This window comes from Vidua chalybeata, chromosome 6, assembly GCF_026979565.1.
Source record: "Vidua chalybeata isolate OUT-0048 chromosome 6, bVidCha1 merged haplotype, whole genome shotgun sequence".
NCBI classification, from domain to species: Eukaryota; Metazoa; Chordata; class Aves; order Passeriformes; family Viduidae; genus Vidua; species Vidua chalybeata.
Genome location: NC_071535.1, coordinates 59,638,967 through 59,659,553, shown reverse-complemented (window position 1 = coordinate 59,659,553; position 20,587 = coordinate 59,638,967). Strand labels below are relative to the sequence as shown.

Below are 20,587 nucleotides of genomic sequence, written 5' to 3'. Positions count from 1 at the left end.
CTGGACAAGGCTGGAGTTTTCCTCTGAAGCTCCAGGGCTGTGGAGATGGGCCTGGGCTCCCTCTGGGAATGCAGTGGGGCAGAAAGCTGCTCCTCTGGGAATGCAGTGGGGCAGAAAGCTGCTCCCCTGGGAATGCAGTGGGGCAGAAAGCTGCTCCTCTGGGAATGCAGTGGGGAAGAAAGCTGCTCCTCTGGGAATGCAGTGGGGCAGAAAGCTGCTCCCCTGGGAATGCAGTGGGGCAGAAAGCTGCTCCCCTGGGAATGCAGTGGGGAAGAAAGCTGCTCCTCTGGGAATGCAGTGGGGCAGAAAGCTGCTCCTCTGGGAATGCAGTGGGGCAGAAAGCTGCTCCTCTGGGAATGCAGTGGGCAAAGGCTGCTGTGGTGTTGCAGGAGTCAGATTGTATCCAGGTAGGAATGCTTGGCTCTTCCCCTGGGCACAGCATCTCCCCATGGGATGATGGAATTTTCTCAGCCATGCAGGGACACTCACTGGCCATGAACAGAAGATAATTAATAATTAATGGCCCATGAACAGAAGAGATCTCCTGGAGGGAGGATTGGCTGTGGGAAAGATAAAGAAAAAACTGCCCAAAGAACAGCAGAGAACTGCCCCAGATCTGACAGGTGGGAATAGAATACACACCCCAGCACATCTTGTAACCTAAGACATGCTTGCAAAAACAGCTTTGGCAGAAAAGGTACAAAACCTGATGTAAAGCCTTAGATCCTCTTTATACAGATCCCCAAAAAATGAGGAAACTGTCTGAAATCAGATATTTCAGTCCCAGCAGCAATCATCTCTGAAGTGTGTGCAGAACTTGTATCACTGTGAAAAACACAACCTCCTATGAGGACCTCTAAAAAGTTCTATTTCAGTAATCATTTTAGCAAAAAAAAGGAATTCTGCTGAATGCTATGAATTCCTTGTTTATTCCCCCACTTTGAAAGCTAGTGAGTACATCCAGAAAAAAGACGCATATCCTATTCTGTTGTTTGGCCATAAAATGCAAACATGAATTTTCAGGATTAATGACAGCAGTAAAGTTATAAATGTATTGCTCTAAGTTTAAAGAGCTTGCATGCAAACAAACTGAAACAACCTCCAGGCTTTCCTGAATCCTTTTTTTCCCCTGTGGCATTGATATCCTAAGAAAAACAACATATTCACATTCTTGTTGCATATTTGTTACCACTACATTCCTAGTCAGTTTGGTAAACAAATAACTTCTTTTTAAATTTCAAAGAAATGTATAAGTTGTAATTAATGAGAATTATAGAATCATTAAGGCTGGAGAAGAGCTCCAAGGTCACCGAGTCCAACCTTTGCCCGAACGCTGCCGTGTCAAATAAACCACAGCTCTGTGTGCCAAGGCTCCTCTTCTTTGAACATCTCCAGCCCCACCACCTCCCTGGGCAGCTCCTTCCAATGTTTAACCACTTCTTTGTCGGAACCCAAGGTGTCCCTCAGACACTCTTGGATGTTCCGGGCCCAGGTCAGAAGCATCTGAGACCCTGGCAGGCAGCTGGAACCCCCTGTGGCTTTGAGTTTGACCCATGGAACAATTTACCAACTTTGCAGGAAGAACAAGAAATCACAAAAGTTTAGATATTATAATAGGAGTAGTCACAAAGTGAAAGGTAGGATTTTTGAGTGCTGTACAGGGGGGTTTTAGGCCTTGTACAGAGGGGTCTGAGTTTTGTACATGGGGGTCAGAAGTTCTAAGATGGAGGGATTTGGGCGTGCCCTGTCCTCCTTCTTTCTTCTTCCTATCCCCCATGTTCTTGGTGATGTTGGCACTCAGATTGGTTTAGAGTAGAAAGTCACTGTTCAATATAGGTGATAGGCATTGGGGAAAAACTATAAACATTTAATAGGTAATGTGTGATATAAAAGATGGCACCAGCCCCTGGGGCGGGAGGAGACGGAGAGAGACGCAGAGGGAGAAGGAGTCAGAGGGAATGCCAGGGAGTGTGTGTGCCTTGAGATAACGTGCAATAAACTGCCTTGATGACTGAAGACTACTGCCTTGAAACTGCCAGATGACTGAAGACTACTGAGTCTTTCTTTAAAGGCCTGGGTTGGAGGAGAGACTTTACCACCTCCCGGGGTCACCCCAATCTGGGGGTGAGCCCAGTCGCTTCTTCAGTGAAGACATTTCTTCCCGATGTTCAACCTGAACCTCCCCAGGTGCAGCTTGAGGCCGTTTTCTCTTCTCCTGTCGCTGGTGACCTGGGAGAAGAGGCTGATCTACAACTGTCAGGCAGTTGTAGAGAGTGAGAAGATCTCCCTGAGTGTTCCCTTTTCCAGGCTAAGCACCCCCAGTTCCCTCAGCTGGACTCTCCAGACCCTTCCCCAGCTCTGCTGCCCTTCTCTGGACTTACTGCAACACCTCGATGCCCCTCCTGCGGCGAGGGGCCCAGATCATTAAATATACACTCTGAATAAATCATTTCCTCACCGTGTTTTAACTTAAAACAATGTTTGTTTTACTAACCAACAGATATGAAGATTGCACTTCTTTCTATCCAAGCAATTCAAAATATGTTGGCAATGGTTTGTATGTTTATGTTTTGATATTTGAAAAACAGAAGAGATCTAATTTTTTTTTTCTATGAAAAAACATTTGAGTTCTCTCCACCCACCTGACAAACCTCCACAGGTTTGTCAGTCAGAGCACGGCACTGACATCCAGCTGGGACAATCAAGTTGCAGTTTTCTCACTAGATATGATTTTACTGACTCCCTCTAATGGAGGAAGAGAGCAAGGAAGGTGCTGCTTACCATGTCCACAAGCAAAATTTTTAGTGAAATATTTACATGAACGTTGTCTGATATTACTCACAACACCAAATTAACACTGGAAATGTCAGTACCCATAGACATTGCTTTTCATTTCAGCCCTGTTTTGTGTCCAAACTAAAAGAATTTGTGGGGCTGTTTGGTGAGGACATACAATATCACATGACCGACTAACCAGAAAAACAGCAAGGAATGCTCATAAACAAGATGTGAATACTTTTTAAAAAGGAATGTGGTATGTTCACAGGAGGAGGATGTCTGATGATGCAAAAGCAAAGCAGAAGCTAAATTCCTGTCCTTATTCATTCCATTACTTCAGAAAAACAAATATTTCATCTGTTTGCAGCTGCACTGGATAAAGCCAGTGGTTTAGGTTCTCCTGTGGTGAACTAGGCTTGAGGAATCAAGGAGGTTTTTAAAGGAGCCTGAAAAAAATTAATATCTTCCTAAATATTTCAGCTAAAAATTTCAGAAGAAATCTTAAGATCTTAACAGCAGGAAAAAAAAAATCATTTACAACAGCAAAAAAATGAAACACTTCTAAGGCTGAATCCATGAGCCACAATTCAGATGTGGATCAGAAAGTCACTGTCTAAATCTATAGTTATGACAGAAATGCAGCTGTTGTCATATCAGCAAGGTGTTGATACTGAGGTACTTCTTTTGGCTGGACATAAATTCACACTAGGAAGAAAATAATGGGGATTAAAATATGCAAAAAAAATTCTAGTTCCATATCAAGAGCAGAACACCTGCACTGAAACAAATATCAGAACCACAATAAAGATGACTGACCATCATTATTTCCTGTTCTGAGAGGATTTTTTGGGAGCTAGAACCCCCTAACTATTTAATAATATTATGAGTCAAAGAGTACATTCAGAAGCTGCAAAGAATGAAATAATTATGATAACACACAATAACAAACACATCTCAAATTTTAGATTGGATCTGTGTAAAGAAAATTAAACTGCAAATTACCTGAATAGACTTGCTAAGTGCCCAAATGTCAACATTTACAGCGCTCATAAATATCTTTTCCTATGATTAATTGTGTTTTTGAGCTAACAGAAAGCGTGACAAAGCACAGAAGCAAAGTTTCGGTTTTTCAAACAGAGACAAGTTTATTTAGAGGCTTAGGTAGCTGCAATCAGCATGAAATCACAAGAGGATTCAGAGGTCATTGGCAGTGAAACACAGGTTCTCTCAGAGTCAGTCAGAAGTCTTGCAGCTGTGGCACTGAGATCAAGCTGAAAACAACCCTTCTGAGAGAGCTTGTGCTGGAATTAACTTGGTTCTCCACCAGCTCTAGTCTCAACATGGTAAAATGTGCATGAAGTCTGTACAGCTTCTACCCCCAAGGTGTAGTCCAGTTTCTAAGCTAGTTCATTTTAAGAAAGTAAAAATATATCAGGAGACAATTTCCTGGTTAGTTCTAAAATGCAATGAAAGTATAGTGACCAGGATATGGGCAGTCATCCACAAATCATGTTTATAGCTCGAAGGCGGGGCAGAAGAAAGAAATTCCTTAGACATAAAAAAAAAGAAAAACAAAAAAAACCCCACCAAACTCTAAGAGTGAAGAACTGCTGAAAACCTGCAATCTGCTGGATAAACAAAACAGGTCTTAGGTGCTAAATCAAGTCTCAGAAAAACACCAAGTTTATCTCTGAGGGCAGAGAGAGGAACAAAGGAAATGGGGAAATGGCTAAAATTCAGTTTTCAGAGAGTCAAGAAGGGTTCTTTGACAGGAAACCTCTATTGTGCAAAACCAGGTCACATGTCCCCAGGGAACCTGTAAATCCAGGAGTTCCCACTGCTGTGTCAATCAGGGTCAATTACTCACAATTTCCAGGCCGTGCAAGCTCTGGTACACCCATGTGGGTTATCAGCTGCTGGGTCCAAGACAAGCCCTGGAGATCAGGATCTGCTGCTTTTCCTGTCCTTGGGTTGGGGTTTGGGGTTTTCAGTGGGATCTTATCTGTAGCAGACCTTAATGACTGCTCTGGGGCTGACACTTAGGATGTGAATCAGCAGAGACTCAGCTCTGCAACTGGCCACTCTTTAACCTGCACAGAAAGCACCATCCACGCCCTGTGAGATGAAGCCACATCTCAGCAAAGAGCAGAAAACACCAGAGCAGAGCTGACCAGTGAACAGAGCTCAGGCATGTGAGAGAGCTCCTGCGTGTCAGCTGAGCCCCTGGAGCTGCCCTTGGGGTTAGATGAAAGGGGCTTAGGCTAATCTTGCCTGCCTGAGAGCTGGGACTCGTCCCAGCCCACAGCTCAGCCAGCACAGGGTGTTTTGTTCCACCACAGCACCGAAGGGCTGAGCCAGAGCTGCCCCGGGTCTGCCTCAAACCAAAAAGAAGGCATGACCTGCTGCAGCTGGGTGTGGGGCTGTGGGAAAAGGCTGGGAGAGAGCCACCACCACCCTGACACGCGGAGGTGAGCAAGGACACCATCAGGGAAAGAGACAAAACTGAGGCCAGCTTGTGTCCTGCCTCCAAGCTTGCAGGTAAGCTGAACTCAGAGTTTTTCTGCTGTTATGGCCTCTCCTGATGTTTGAAGATACAGGATTTTGTGTGAATTTTTAAAATAAGAAATACCTTTAAAAAATTACTAGATTTCCTGAAGAGATAATATGACAACAGATATCTTTTCAGTCAAGAAACAGCTTAATAACACTTTCTGTAACTCATAAGATTTTCTAGCATGTTTTTTTTTTTTTCTACAACAAATATAGGCATTTGTTAAATCCCCCAATGCTGTGACTGAAACAAATCCCATGACTGAACATCACCTCATGGGAGGAGCTGAAACACCAGTTCATGTGGGGCTGTGTTCTCTACACAAGTACAGTCAGCCACACATGGTATAAATCCTGTATCTGCCCAGCTGCCCGATGGTGAGAGCAAATGCAGATGTTCTCCACAGCTGTGCCTGCCTGAAAAGACTGCAGCTGCCCCCCACCAGCTCTGGATTTACAAAGGCAGGCTTGCTAACCCCAGAATTTATAAAATACCTCAACAGGGAGAGGCTGGGTCTGCCTGGGGGAGCCAAGAACGAACACTCCACCCCAAAAACTCTCAGGACGACTCGCGAGTGATTTAAAGGCTGAACACGAGATGGCGCCAAGTTCTTGCAGCAGCACCACCTAAATTTGGATAATTCCACCTGTCTCAGGTGTAATTCCAGTTACAGCAAGCAACCGCATTAATGGCTTGCTTAAATGTTTTTTAAAATGCTGAATGAAAGGCACAACACGTTCCTGAAAGGCTTTTTTAAGGACAGCATGTGTCAGTGAAAGTTTCTGGAATAAAAAGAGAAGATTGGGGGGAAAAAAAACCCAAACTGCTCAACAAATATAGTTCTCTCTGGCAAAGCCATCTACATATTAAGGATTTTTTTATTTTCTTAACTGCATCATATCTGTCCTAGTAAGGAGACCTCTATATCATGTGTTCTGCTAAATGATGACTGAAGGAAAAAAAAAATGAAAGAGTTTTTGTATCAAGTAGCTGTAGCTATCCTGCAAAATCTCAGTATTCTATTTTCTAAATGCAGAATTTGTACTTTTATGTAGGGGCAAAACATCTTTATTCAAGCTCTCAACTTGAATATTTCAAAGTCATTCCACCAAATAAAATAAACCACTTAAAAAAGAAAGTTTTCAAAGAGTGACTGAGGCACAGGAAATTGGTGACATGGCTGGCCACAAATCTCAGCTAAAGATAAAGCAGGCTACACTTTCTAGTGAGACATAATGGATTAGCTGCACGGAGTCCATGGGGAAGGATTCTCCCAACACATTATTTCCTGTTTGCAGCTGATTTATCCCCATTTACAGGAAAGGAAATCCCTGAGCATTTCAATGGGTCACTTTTTTCAAAAACAAGAGATTTCACAGTATTGCAGCTTTCACCATCCTGCACCATAATGTTTCTTTGTTGTTTTAATGCTGCAGTCTTTGAGGACTGTGATTTGGGGGAAGCAGTGAAATCACCCTGTGACTAACGTTTGCTATAGCCTTGGAGAAAACATTTCATAAAGGAGGATGTGAAATCTTGTGAGAATTCTGAACAATTTGATACTAAAATACCCAAGTGGTTGGGTAAATTTCGACTACTGTAGTTGCAACTAATTTACTCTCCTTCATAAACAGGAAATTTACAGCTTCATAAAAACCTTTCAGCAAATATAACACAAATTTTGGAACATACTGCAAAGTGATGTATCAAAAGATGATTTTTTGTTTCCTACCTCAGAACCATGAGTTTCTATCCAGGGAGTGCAGCCATTTAGAGCCTTCATCTCAGAGTCTTGCTTTGGCCCTTACCCTTCAGGGACTATGATCCATTTTGCCACTTTTCTGCACCATCCAGTAACAGGGCAAGCAGCACAAGGAAAGAACCCCTGGATGCATCAGCCTAAGCACCATTCAGGCACATTTGCAGGATCAGGAATCTGGCCTGAACTGAAACTCAGCATTGCCAAAGTGACCCAAAATGTGACTGTGATGCTGAGGAAGAGAAACTTGGTCAGGTCTGCTCAGTAAGTTCTAAAAACATAAGAACAAACCCTGGTGATTAAATCTCATTAGGATAAACTGTGGGATCTCACGTGGGAGATGTCACAGATAACTCTGTTTTTTAAGATGGAAGAAATGAAGATGGTTGGTAAAGCCATGTCCAGCAGTGCTCTGCTTTGGGGCTCCTAACTTGTTTTTCTCGTAGGTCTTTTCCGAGAAGGATGATTCTGCTCTCCCTGAATAAACCCCATTGTTACATAAGAGAGGCTAGGACTTAGCACAATGCCAGCTTTGTGACAGTCATGGGTCTGCACCACAGCAGCAAAGACACAAACCACTCTCATTGAAGGGGGCACTTCTGGAATGGTAATTAGCCAAGAGGGCAGCACAGCTCCTGGAACTGAGGGTGTGCTCCTTGAACCCACTACACTGAGAGAGGTGCAGAACTAACTCACTTATTACAATGATATTAAACAGGACAGACAGGAACAACAAGCTAAAGGGAGCCCAGAATTAAGATTCTCTCTGCCTTCTGGTGGTGCAGCAATATGATGTCAAACAGCAAAGACGCAGAGCTGTAAAATCATGACCCATGAACAAACAGGGGCTTGTGCTCTGTGCCCAGCCTCCCTCTGCTCCTGCCTGTGCTTCCCAAGGGAGTGGCAGTAATTGCCTCCCCATTCCAGGCCCTTCCCCTGCACTGGGGCAAGGCCATGCTCGCCTTCCCAGGCACTGCCTGACACTGCTTCTCCCAGAGAAACGCTGGAGAACAGCATGTACCAGCAGGGGCTCGGCAGTTCCAGGGCAGGAATAAACAGGACAGGAGGAACCCTCCATCACAGAGTCAATGAGCTCCCAGGTGCTGCTTCTATCGTGTGGAAAGTTGTCCAGACACCTGTCCTAGCCCTCCAGTGAGTTGGGAAAAAGGAGGGGAAGTTTTCAACTAAGTTTTGCCCAGATTGTTCTGCGTTCCACTGACTCTTTCCCAAATGGTTGAGCGATACTCAGCAAGCAGTGCTGCCCAATAATTTTTGGTATCAGTATTACAAAAATTGCAAATGTTATCAACCTGTGTAATTTTCACTGCTCCTCTACGTGACCTATTTAGGAGGACTACCTCAAAGTTGAGACAAAAGACAAGAAACATTCAAAAGCCAAATTAATACACGGCCCGTGGATCCTTGCCAGGTTAAATTATTCTTTAGCATGTTCAGAGATGTTTCAAAGGCATTCTACTTCACTTCCCATTTTCTCTCTCTCCCACCTTGGGCATGTCTGCTCTCTACGTGAGGTCCAACCCCCTATCTGGAATATCTGGTATGTGATTCATAGCCTTGGTGTTTCGTGTAAGTTTAAAGCAAAACTGAAATAACATGTAATTCTTCCCAAGGTCAGAGAGTGGCTCAGTTGATAACAAGGAACAACTTTTAACACCTCAAGATTATTCTAGGCAAAAAGAGATTCTAAAACTGAGGATAATTGTTATAAGTGACAAAATTACCTTAAAACAACATGTATTTTAGACATGCTTAAACTATTTGGGTGAAAGACATCATCAAGCCAGAGGGAAGACAGCAAAATGTGGTGGTCAAAATACAACCACTTCACAAAAAGTGAAAAGTGTGCGTTAATTGCATTGTATGTGTGTCTGGAATCTCATTATCTCACTCTCTGCCAAGTAGTTACTTTTGTTCAGCCAGCTCCACGGAAAACTGACATCCTCAGAAGCACTCAGCTGCTGTGAAAGAGCTGTGCCAGTACAGCACAGGTGACCCCTTTGGTCAACAGAAACCCTTTATCAGATTTTTGCTCAGCCAGGCACCCCAAGTGACCGGGGAACTCCCAATGACCAAAACTCTCAGCACTTTTTTGTATTTCTACGAGTGATCCTGGAATCTCTAGAGACAGAAGGAAAGCTACGCTTCATGAGTGTGTTTTTGTTTAATGTTAGTGTACTTGGAGCCTTCCTGCTCTAGGGACTTCTTCAGTCATAAACAGAGCATTAGAGGCTGATTTTTAAGCGAGAGTCTACAGGGGGGTGATATGAAATAGTTATAACAATATAAACTACCTATGCTGTTATTTTACTGAGAGAATTAACGTATGTAAGAAGTGCTTTCAGTAGAGAAACACCTGATTTTTAAAACTTTGGAGCAGTTAAGTGTTTTTCTCAGTCAATACTATGTCTGCGTTAACCTGGAAAACCCCCGGGGCGTAGGAAAAAAAGCGCCAAAAAAACACGCGTGGTACCACTTCTTAAAACAACATCGTTTTGATTCCGGCAATAGCGAGGGGTTGGAACGCTGCGCAGAGAATTCCCTGAGCGCAGGAATTCCCTGGAGCACCTGCCCGGCGCGGAGCGGGGGGGCCGGAGCGCCGGGCGCCGTCACTCGGGGGCGGCCCCGAGCGCGGCCGAGCCGGGGCTGGCATCGGGAACGGCATCGGGACGGGATCAGGAACGGGATCGGGAGCGGGATCAGGAGCGGGATCGGGAGCGGGATCGGGCTGCGTGGGAGGGTCCGGCTGCAGCCGCCCGAACCCTCGGTGCGGGAGGCGGCGGAGAGAGCGCTCCGGCTGTCCCGGAGACACCGCCGGGCACGATCAGGAAGAGGACCAGGATCAGCAGGACCAGGATCAGCAGGAGCAGGATCAGGAGGAGCAGGAGCAGGAGCAGGATCAGGAGGAGCAGGAGCAGGAGCAGGTCAGCGGGGGCGGGCTCGGCGGGCCCGGGGTGTGTGAGCGGGGCCGCTCCCGGCGCCGGGGCCGCAGCAGCTCCTGTTGCTCGCCCCGCTCCATCCCGCCGGCAGCGGGGCTTTCAAACAGACGCGGCTCCTGTAAGGTAAATATTTATTCTCCGAAACTCGAGTTGGACTGGCAGGTCGGTAAATAAAGCGCTTTGTTGGCGTAGGACGGGGGGTTCAGCAAGCGCTGTCAGTGATGACATCCAGCTGCAGCCGAGCTCGCTACGGTGGGAACCCTCCCGTTTCCCCCCCTCCCCAGGCTTTGACAATTAACTATAAAAAAGCGGTATGTGGGGGTATCACAGCGGTGAGAAGGAGATTGTTTAAAGGGTGTTCAGGAAAAAGCGGCTGGAAGATGAAGCTGGCTGTTGGAGCAGCACAGAGATACGGGAGGTGAGAGGATGCCAAGTGCTCCCCAGTCCCATGGGCTAGCGCTCGCGGTTCGCGCTGCTCTGATGAAAATACCTCCTCCTGACATTTTTAAGAAGCATAAGGAGCCACCCTCCTTCGTGCATCGTCCTTTGCTCAGCTCTGCATGGGGCAAAGAAGATGCTGAGTATCATTTTGGCAGGTCTGGCTGTGCGTGGGTGTAGTGCAACGCGTGCTTTTGAAGATTTGCGTGCACCGCGCTTTGTATTTCTGTGGCCAAAAAGGTCGTTTGCAATTTCAGATTTTTAATTTTAAGGTTGTGGAAGGCGGGGAATCACTGAGGGACACTTTTCTGGAGCTGTTTTGTTTGTGTTTTTTTTTTTTTTTTTTTTTTTTTTAAGCAATATATGAACAAGTGCATAAAAGACTTTGCTCTGAAAATTGTTATGGAGATGTGGAAAGAACAGGTGGGAGAGCAAAGAAAGCAGAATTCCAGCTTTCCATGCTTATTTATTGACTTTGCTTGTGTTCCTGATTTTTACTTGTATCTGCTGTATGAACTTTAAAACTAATGAATCTTTACGTTTCTCTCCGTCTTTCTAATGGAGAAATACTTGGAGTAAAACTCAGTATACCAGGGAAGTGAAAGGTCAAAGTGGGACAAACATAAGCAAACATGGGTTGTTGTTTTTTAAATTATATGGGTTTTCCATCCACATGCTCATGATCCAGTTGAGGACAATTGTAAAGGCGTCTTGAACCTGAAGGAAACCCAGTGTAAGTTAAAGAGAGGGAGAACTCAAAAGAACCTTAACTTTGTCTTGAGGACAGGTGTAGCTTGGTACCAGAATATGTGCAAAAATAATATGTAAAAATAATAATAATATCATTTATAATGTATAAAATAATTTGAAGTCCCCAGTAACAGGACTTAAGCTGAGCAAGACTGGTCTCACCACAGACTGCTGAAGTATTCTTCTGTTGTAGAGACACATGACTTGCCTGGAACTCTTCTGAACTAATGTTAGCATCACTTTTGAAAACTTAAATGCTTTATTTACCAGAGCCAGGTAGTAATCAAATGTCTTGACAAAACATATAGCTTATCTGTCACCCATCTGGGAGTCTGCCCTATGGGAAGCCCAAATTAAAGGGAGGGGGCAGAAACTGGTTGATCTGTGTGGCTGGAACGTGGTAGGAATTGGGCTGGGAGCATTGTTCCCTGACTCCAGGTTCCCTGGCTGCTTTCATCTCCCACCCCAGGAAGCAGAGGGATTAGAGGGATGGGGCAGAGGGCACTGCTGCTGCCATCCTGATTTCACACCAGCAGCCCTATCCACGTGTGGATAAGGAGGGAAGGAATAGGTAAAGATGAGATAATAAGAGTTATCTTCCCCTCACTCCTGCTGTATCTGATCTCACTTCATCTTTCTTCATGTGGTTCCAGCAGTGTGGAAAAGGGATCAGGGGATGTGTGTGTGTAGAAAAGGGAGAAAGTTTAGGTGTAGGCACAGACCACAGAAGTGCTTTTGGGGTTCTTGAATTCATTCTCCCATTTTCCTGTCATGCTTGTTGCACTGAGCCAGGGTTTCTCCAGACAGACCATGCAGGCTCTGAGGCAGCAATGTGTGCTGAGAGAGTTTGAATGGAGCATGGGAGGAGGACAGATGGACAAGAGTAGAGACCTTAATAATCACCTTCCTCGACAAGCTGATTGTGTCAGCAAACAGGCAGGGAAGGCAGAGGGACAATGTCCTGTGAGTGCAAAAGAGTAGAAAATGAAACAGAACAAGAGACACTGAGCCACATCTTTGTTATTCCATGTGCAGCTCTGCTTCCAGCCCTCATTTACCTCACTTGTTTCCTGTTTGCCTCTTTCTGGTGTCTCTCCTCAAAACAAACAAACTCCCACAAAACCCTACGAGGCACTCATGCCCAGACACTGCTTTCACTCTTATTAGGCTACTCAGAGGCAGACCAGAAACTCAGTTGGTTTTCCCTGCAGCTAAGGATTTGTTTGAGCTCAGGCAACCTTGACCTGGTAAGGTTAGCAAAGGACTGTTCACACAGGTAAAGCAGGGCCTCAATAGGGTTCTGCTTATTAGCAAAAAAAAATCCACCTTCCTCCTGCTCCCTTCCACAGAAAAGACATTTACAGCAATAGGATGAAACCTCCTCCTTGCTTTAGAAGTCTATAATGTGATGATTTAGTTTATCAAAGCAGAGCATGATAAATAAGGAAATGTGTTTTATGATAATGATCCCTCAGTGTAGGTGCAAAATCACTGAACATGCTGTACAAAGAAAGGCTTTTCTGTGTTTTCCAGAAATACCCAAGGGTGTGGAAATAGCAATGCAGCAGAAGATGACATTGTTTAGGGCAGCAGATGAGGGTGGCAAACTCATTCCTGTTTGCCACCCCATTCCCAGAGATCACTTCAACCTCTCCAGGTATAACCTTGAAAATCTCCTAAGCTACTCAAGAGGGTTTAGCAGCAGTGGATGTCCCTGGAGGGACACCAGAGTTCTGTAGATATGTATGAAATAACTTTTGCTTGAGTCAATACCCTGAGAACTGGAAAGTTTGAGCAGTGAATTAAGTTGAGTTTTCCCCAGTTTGCTTTTGTCTGTTCAGTGCTATCAACTCACCTGTTGCTTTGAAGCTGAAGAAACTGAGTCCCACCTTTGCTCAATCTGTTCTTTAATCTTTAACTTTGTCTAAGCACCAGCTCTGAGGTGATTGATAACCTGTGGCAATTGAATTTCTTCCTGTCTTCTTTCTTCCACCTTTACAACATTTTAGTTCTTCTTTTACATAGATGCACGTTAAGCAACAAAATAAAGGTGTTTATTTTCTTGTAGCTAGATGACTCTGCCTGTATGTTTTAGTGTGATGTTTTTATTTCAAGTCTCTCTGATGTTGTAGCATTACAGTTACCTTTTTTTGTTTCCATCTTCATGTGTTTGTTTGCTATAAAACCATTTCTCAATGGCACTTTGCTCTTATCTGGTAATTCACTGATGCAGAGAACAAAGCAGTTAAATTACAAGGATAATTTCTTTTTGAAACAAACATAAAAGATGGCACTGTTGCCAGTCTAGGTCAATTTGTGCTTATAATGTGCACCTGCCAAGCTCCAATGTAGTGGTTTAGAGGATTTTAAGCACAATCTGGATTTTAAACTCTAATTTGATAACCTGTACAGCAAGATTTTATTACTATTTTGTGGTTCACTAGTATTTCTGCAAAACCTGTGACTGAAACCTGCTGAGGGGAAAGAGCTGCGTATTTTCATACAGATCAAAAAGGAAAATGTGGTATCTTCAAATGCCTAAAACAGGGCTTTATTTCTCTGTCAGATCATCAACAAACAAATGAGGAACCGTTAGTGGTTTTCTCAACTCTGTGTATGTGATATGTAAAATACATTCCGTGTTTCTCTGTTTAGTCAAATTTTCCAGGTTAAATCTGAAGTAACTGAGGATAAAAGTTGAGGCTTGAATACAGGTTAAAATAGACCACTTTATAGAGGGGTAAAGACAAGAAACCTCATGTGACCACATAGTAGTGTCATTGAAGGAATGGCAAATGATGGACCCAACTTCTAAACAGTTGCAAGTATGAGCTGGTGATTTTATGGGAAGCCTTTGGCATATCACCCAAGGAAATGGTGTGGCAAATCGATGGTGCTTTCCTGAAGCAGATGTGAATTTGCAGAAAACAGATCAGCTGATTGTCCTTCAAGGAAACCTTGCATTGGTTTGGAGGGATGAAATCAGACTGGATGCCCAAAGTCAAGAAAAAGGTCCAAAGGATGCCTGTGTTCCGAGTCTTGCTTATCCAATGCTGACTGTGAGCGTTGTTTTCATTAGAGCCGTGTATGAATATTCAGAGAGAATGATTCACTTGCTGCTTAGGTCTTCATACTCTTTAAGATCAACAGATTGTGTGCCAGTTCAAGTAATTAGTGAAGATAAATCTAAGCTGTTGCATTCTAATATGAATTTCCAGCACTCAGAGGATGGGAACTCCTGTTCTACCTTATCCTCTTCTGAAAACAAGTCTGGTCAGTCTCTGCATTCAGAGGTGACTTAGCTGGGGTGGCCTCCTTTCTTCTCTATGTACTGCTCATACAAAAAGTAACTTTATTTCCAATTTGCGTTATTTTCAACCCAAAGTTTATTTCAGAAATCTTATTTGTTGAGGGGAAGATATTTGCCAAGTGTCTCTTGAATGTAGTGAATCATATTTTTATTCCTCTACAGTGCAGATGGTAGCATCTGCTTTAATAAAAGCATAATCAGAACATCTTATTCTAATGGCATTGCAGTAAGATTTATGAGTGTGTTTCTGGGATGATCATAAACTAATGAACATAATCCAATCAGCTCCCAAACAGAAGAATTCAGATGTCTCTCTCCAGACAAAAAAATAAAAATCCCTAGCAAACACCTTGGGGAGATAACATGTCTTATGTGGATAGGTAGGAAATAAGCACAAACCACTTATGAAAGTAGAATATGTTATTCTCTTAGAGTGTGTTCATTACATCTGAAGAAAAGTAAAAGCAAAATTAATGAAGTTAATATTTTCTTTTCTTGAAGTAATCTTCTGTAAATAAAATGTAAGTGTATGTACAAAGTACTTTAGTATTAGTACAGATTATATTAAACCTGAAAATTTCAGTCACAGGCATTATAAATTATTAGTTAATTATTTCTAAATTGAAGAATGTTTTAATTCAAGAAAGGTGAATGCATGCAAAGTAGAAATGTTACCTGAAACCGTAAAGCACAATTTCAGTCTGCTCTGGCAGACTTTGTATGTAGAAAAAGAAAATCATATTAGAACCTTTGTCACTAAAAGAAAGTTGTTCTAACAAGCTTTTGTGCAAGAAGGAGGTGTGTTCTGGCCTGCTTTGCAGAGCATGCTGCTGCTCTGTTGTGAAAAATAGTGAATAATCCTCAATAGTTACTCACCCATACTATGCCCTGTGTGGGCAACATTTCATAATAATTATAATTCAGGCAGAGATTAGAAAACTATTTCAAGAGTTGTGGTCCAAATCTGTTTTGCCTTGGTTGCCTTCTTCATTTTAACTAGGAAACTTGGTAGCATCTTCAGGTTCCTCTGCAGATTGTGAAGTGCAGCTGGTTCTCATTTAACTGGCAAAAGGCAGATTTTAGAAACCTTTTTTATTTTTTTTTAGCATGGGGAGATGAGCTTGTGTTCAGTGTAAATGGTTTGTTATAAAAGGAATTCATACTCTTAAAATTTATCTGGGATTCACCAGCCACTTGTAGCTTTTATTTAATCAAAGCTTCTGATTATCCAGGACTAATTGCAAATGGGAGCAGCAGCTGCTCACTTCCTTTGGAAACCCAGATTTGGGTACTTAGAAGAGCTTCCAAATTAGTAGAGACTGATAAAAGTGCCATACCAAGCATAATGTTCATAAATATCATTTCACTGTAAATGAATTTTATTTGCTTTTCTTAACTAATGAGTAAACAGAACTGTTACATGTTTAGAGCACATTCTAAAAGAAAAGCTACCCCTTATCAATAAACAGTAATAGAGGAAAAAATTTCTTCATGACAGAACTCTATTTTAGTGTTTGCCATTATGACCATATTCTTCTTTTCAAGTAGGATTTGACAGGATCTATATTATTTTTGGAATTAATGAAACTGACTTGAATATTTCCACTTGGAGGTTTGAAAACAACTGAAAGGGGACTAAATCTCTCTTTTATAAAATAGCAAATCAAATTTTCCTTGCTAATTTAGTAGAAGAGTACAAAGATGCCACAAATACTGATATGGAAGCAGACTTTGGTCCATTTTCTGGAAAATTTAATTAACCTGAAGAAACTGATAGTGAATTCTGATTCTCTTTTCTCTCCTGAAATAGGAGCAAAAGATAATGTTATCCAACAGATGGTCATTTCAATACTTTGATCTTTTATCTTTATTTTATTTTGATTTTGATGCAAGTGGCCCCAAATGCAAGAAACTTCTGACAAACCTTTCATGCAGGAAAATCATCTGATAGCTGTTAGGGATTAAAGGACTGTGTAAGTCATTAGCCTGAAATAATTTCATTTTGTGGCTGTATTAATAAACCGGTCAAATAAAGGCATTGTTACCAAGCATTAAAATACATGATTTAGTTGTTACCTCAGGGAACTCCATAGGTGCATTCACAGACCAAATATGAGTAGTAGGACTTTCAAATAGTTCTAGAAAGCTGCTCTGAGTCCTAATATGAAATACTCTGGAGCAAGACAGGATGTGTAAAAGCCTGGCAATCAGCGTGCCCCCAGGTGCCATTCCTGGTTTTGACAGTGCATTTTATGACTTCAGGCTTTGCTATGATGACATTCAGGCCCTCTAAAGTAATGTAAGAATTCTTTTTCATTTTTCTGCTCTGTCAGGACAAAGGTGTCTATCTCAGAAGCAGCAGAATTTGATTAAATGTTTAACAATATATTGTTTTGGCTACAGTTATACTCTAGCATTTGGATTTTTTTCTATTTATTTCAACCATATGAAAGAGTTCTTGGGACTGGAAGTAACACGCAGTAGAATTTTAGCTAGAGTTTTATTTTTTTGGCAAATCCTTTTGTGTCATTGTTCATGTTCAAGTCGTTAAATACTTATCAAAATACTTATCTCGAAAGGAATCTAGAGAAATTCTGTGTGTGCTCATTATAATGGTTTAACTTGCCCTAAAAGTTTTTTTTCATGCCCTAAAAGTAGTGGGAATTCAGAGAACAAAAAGTATCCTTTAAATATACCCCAGTGACGGATGATGCTGACAGCATCCTGAACTTCAGCTGTAAATATGTTTATAAAACCCAGGAGAGCACTGAGTTTATGAATAGGTCTGTTCCTGGGTTCAGCTCTTGCATTCAGTTGATTTGCAAAGTTTCTAAAAGCTTTCTGGATCGGGTGTCTTAGCAAATCCGTGAGCCAAAATTACTGAATTGGAATATGGAAATTTTAGAGACTAGGAAGTGGAGGCTTGAAAGATTTACTGAGCAATCAGTCTCTATCTGGAAATGACACATACTTTCAGAGTTTTGCAAATTCAAAATGATGCATGGAACTGAGGTTTTGCTTTTTCTTATCTTAGTCCCTCCCATCATGTATAACAAATAAGGAAAAATTTACATTGATTTGGCTTACCCTCGATAAGATGATTTGACATGGAAACACATTAATTTTACATTTGTATAGAACTTGGAATAAACCTTGAAATGTCAGACACTGCATGATGGGCTCTGTGGGTGGAAAGAACTTGAGAACACCTCTCACAGTTGTTACTAAAAGGTGCAATATATTACAGGGCAATTTTGGGATCTCTTTTGTAACCTGTACCACAGGAGTATCCACTTTGTGGAAGCAGCACAGTGAGCACTTCAGAGCTCTTTTTAAGCCTATAAAATCTTTTCCCCAGGTACTCAAAATTGGATATACAGTTTTGGGGTTTTTTGGGTTTTTTTTTTGTTATAGAATTATTGCTTGTTTTACTTGTGGTGATAGAGTCAAAACAGTAGCAGTGCACATAGATGTGTGAAATACAAAAGCTGAGCACTTGAGTGGGTTTTCAGGGAGGTGAGTCCCTTAAGAGCCTTCCCTAGGTAAATATGTGTTTCTGTCAGCAAATACAGCTCCTCCATCTATCAGGTCACTGAGGAGACCTTGTCACACATTCACTGCTGGCTGCTCTGTGTCCCTTCTGAAGTCAGCTTCTGGTTTCAGTGCATGCCTAATCTGTCTCTAGGCATCTTGGTATTCACTTTTCCTCTGGGATTCACTGGAAAAACAAGAATAAAGGGTGTTGTGTTCTTCTTGCCACCTGTAATAATGTTTCTTCAGCTGGGGGATGTTATATGCTTCTCTCACCTCCGTGAATCTTAAAAGTATTAAATGTTGCTCTTGGATGTCCAGCTACTCTTCTGTCTTGCAGCATTACCTATCTGTATAATGCCTTTTTTTGAGAAATTAGAAAATCATGTTGCTCCATTAAGTATGGAAAGCAATTATGACAGGAGGCTGGGATTTAAAATTCAGCTGTGGCACAGGGTTTGATACAGATTATTTCTTAGCGTTGGCCAGTTCTGCAGGGAGGAGGATGTCCCACTTTCTGGATAATGGAGGGCAAAAACAACAAAAGATGTCATTTTAATACCAAGGTTTTACTTGCTGTGAAGAGTTTTTGCCTCTTGGTTACGATGTCCAGATGTTGGAATGATGAGTTACTTGTCCTTGGAGTTGTCTTGTTAAAGCTTAGGGCTTGACATGATCAATGATCTCAGACTTAGGCAGAGCTTAACAAAGCTTGAGGAGAAGGATGTACCACTGACAGCGGGCACAAAGAATGCAGAATTTACAGGCCACAGGGACTTTGGGCAGAATTCCCAAGATAAGGAAGAAAGTAACAAAGCCACCTCAGCAACTGGTGCAGCTCTGCTCTGTGTGTGGGTTGGTCTCTGGCCCAGCAGGTGAAATAACCTATTTGGGGACAACAGCTGTACCTATTCTTGAGGCAGAGAAAGAGGAAAAAGTTGAAGATTGCCTCCTGAAGATTATTGAAAATATCCTTGGGGAAAAAAAGCAATCTAGATGGGAATGTTTTGTTTATAAGCACAGGCATTAAACTGGCACAGCTGTTAAAATTTATATTTTTGTTGATATGCTGAGTAATGTGGGATGTGGTGCTTTTCATAGTGATCCATTAATCCAAGCGGATTCAATTTTGTTGAATTTGCTGTTTCTAGCAGAAGTATGTTTTTCTTTTCTTTGTTTCCCACAGACACTTTCCTCAAAATAGCTACTGAAGCTTCAATTTATGCAGAAGTGCTTGATACTGTCAGTTCCTGTTAGTATGAATTCAGCATATTTGTATCCACAAATGCAGGTTGGGTAATATTAAACCAGCCTAGTGGCATTAAACCAGCCTAGTGAGTGCTATTTATAAATTGCTGCACAGAATGTTTCAAAGGGGGAAAAATATTCATATGCAAATTAATTTTGCAGAGTCAAAAAGTTGATGTTTTAGTATACATTTTTAGCCTTTAGGTCTAAAGCTGAGTTTAGACTTCACAAGAACCTTTGTGTCACATTTGTAAAGCTGAGGGAAATTCAGGACAGAACTTTATAACCAGAGTAACCGAAGAGTAGATAGTTTTGTAATAATAAATATTCATAAGAGGTGTTTTTATTCATTGTGTCTGTGTTGAACTGTTTTTCTGTGCAGCTCAGACCTCAGGATTTTTTACCTTGGATATCTTGTGGATAAGAATTGCCTCTTTGGATTGCAGGAAATCGGTTTTCTAGGTCATCAACCCTGCCCTTTTTTCTGAGATTCTGCTGCAGAAAAACCCATCTGGGGTACCTCAGCATCCACTGGTGCCAATTCCTTCCCTGAGCCTCACCTATCCCAGAGTCTGCCCATGTTAAGGAGAATTTAGTGCTCTCCACTCTTCTAAACCTCCATGGTGAGTTGTTTCTGTAAAGATCCGTGGCTTTTACTCTGCACAGGAACACTCACACCTGTGTCATCGTGCGATTCTTTTGCAGATGCGTTCTTTTGCATCTTTCTAAAAACCAGAAATGCCCTGCCCCTTGAATGATTCCCACAGCATTCCTGCCAGTTCCCTGGGGAGTGTCTGCTCTTTGCTGGCATTTTTACAGCGGTCCTCTTTGTGCATCAAGGAACTGAAGAAACGGAGAAGATTTGAAAATTGGACCTGCATGCATTTCTTTGAGATATAAGATCTCCTGGCCCTGTGTTAGCACTGTTTAGTTTGTCTAAATCTCTAGGAGTTTTACAGAGGCTAGCTTTGAAAATTTTGCTTATCCTATCTTCCTAATCTCTCTCCTTTTCTGTCAAGGATTTGTCCTCTGCTTTACTCTAGGGCAGAGTTAATTTGTGCATGAATTCTGTGTTTACTTTTACTATAATTCCTCACCTCTCAATTTACCAGAGCATGAATTTACTTACACGATGTGGGGGTGGGGGGAAGGTGTGGTCTGAGCAGTTTCCCAGGCATTGGAGCTGGATTTAAGGAGCTTCAAAGATCTCATTGAAATGTTGACCTTCATGGAAGAAAATTCAGAGCTGTGACCTTGAGGCCAGT

General features: G+C 42.2%; 1 protein-coding gene across 4 annotated transcripts in view; it reads left to right on the top strand.

The window, feature by feature from the left end:
- Positions 1-9,864: 9,864 nt before the first annotated feature.
- PPFIBP2 (PPFIA binding protein 2) overlaps positions 9,865-20,587 on the top strand; it is a 93,864-nt gene continuing 83,141 nt past the window's right edge. For 3 of the 4 annotated variants that reach the window (XM_053944995.1, XM_053944997.1, XM_053944996.1), the window contains exon 1: positions 9,953-10,030. The gene's annotated coding sequence lies outside the window, so the exon portion shown is untranslated. Of the gene's footprint in view, positions 10,031-20,587 lie in introns of all 4 variants that reach the window. The other variant, XM_053945001.1, reaches the window with a different exon arrangement.